The 1,268-nt window shown below is 50.7% G+C and overlaps 1 protein-coding gene across 1 annotated transcript in view; it reads right to left on the bottom strand.

Moving 5' to 3' along the window:
• Positions 1-1,268, bottom strand: part of ADAP1 (ArfGAP with dual PH domains 1) — a 47,557-nt gene that overhangs the window by 4,685 nt on the left and 41,604 nt on the right. The window lies entirely within an intron of this gene.

The following is a 1,268-nucleotide window of genomic DNA, read 5'->3' on the forward strand; positions in this document are numbered from 1 at the left end:
CAAAATAGTTGTTTTAGAACTTCTTTGTTTTAGAACTCACTTATTCATGTGTCTCTGGTGAGACCCACAGATCCTGTGCTGCACTGGACGCCTTTGAAGGCTTCACTGAGAAATGCCACATTAATTTTGATCCACACAGGGATCTTGAGATCTAAAGTCATGGGCCAGGGCAAGGCGTGGTGGAAGGGAGTCAAACGTTTTGCCTTGGTTTGTTAACCCTCCTCAAGTTGAAGGGGTTAAAAAACCCCAACCATAACGGGGCATACACAAACAATGTTTTGGAAAACTCTGACCTACTTGTCTGAGATTTTACTTACTTATCACTTACTTTCCTCACCTAAGCAGCTAAACAGACCCCAGATAGCAGCACAAAGAGGATCAGCAGGAGGAACTGGCTCCTGAAGTTAGTAATGACCAAAGCAGGCAATGAGCGATAGGGCTTCACCTGCAGAAACGCAGCGGCTGAAACCCTCCCTGACTTCAGCCGTCGATTGCTTCTCGGAATGTTGACCATCCGTTGCTGGAGGAAGGGGCACCACCACCTTTCTGTGCAAAGCCACAAGGCTCGATTGCTAGAAGTCTTCGGTGTGTGTCATTACAGCCAATGCCACAGATCGAGTGAGGAGATTCTTAAACCACACTGATGTCTTAAACCACTGTTAAACTGCTCGGTGTTCGCCGATGGGAAGGTGTCATCTCATTCCTTTGTTAGCAGAGATTCCTTTCACTGATTTACGTCTCAGAGCAAGCAGAGAAAGTGAACTACTGCCTGCACCTTCGCCAGGATCTCAACTTCCTTCTGGGCTGCTTGCAGTGCCGCTGCAGACTCACCCTCCACATGGCACCTTGGTGTCTCTCCAGTCTCCACCCTGCACTAGAGCCACCCACATTGCTGTGGCAGTCTCAGACTGACAACCCCAGACAGAATTGCAAATTCTTCTCCCCATACCTTCTGCTCTTCCATACGGGGAGCCCAAGCAATGAGCCCTTCTGCTGCTGCTAGTCGATCCCTCGTGCCACCTCTTCCCATCCTGAAGGCTCCTGGTGTGGCTCAGGAAGGGAAGAACACTGGGGAAGGGCGTTTTGCTGATTTGTCCAGAGAGCATCCAGAAATTTTGATTAGCACTCTAAAGGGTTGCCTTTCCTGGAGACTCAGCCCACCTCTGAGCATCCTAAGGGCGGTGGTAACACCAGGGACCGCAGCAGCACATCGCACGGAGCTGCTCCTGCCGTGGCTTCCAGGACAAAACCTGCCAGGGGAGGCTCAG

The sequence above is a fragment of the Buceros rhinoceros genome, unplaced genomic scaffold, assembly GCF_000710305.1.
Source record: "Buceros rhinoceros silvestris isolate BGI_N320 unplaced genomic scaffold, ASM71030v1 scaffold13186, whole genome shotgun sequence".
Lineage (NCBI taxonomy): Eukaryota > Metazoa > Chordata > Aves > Bucerotiformes > Bucerotidae > Buceros > Buceros rhinoceros.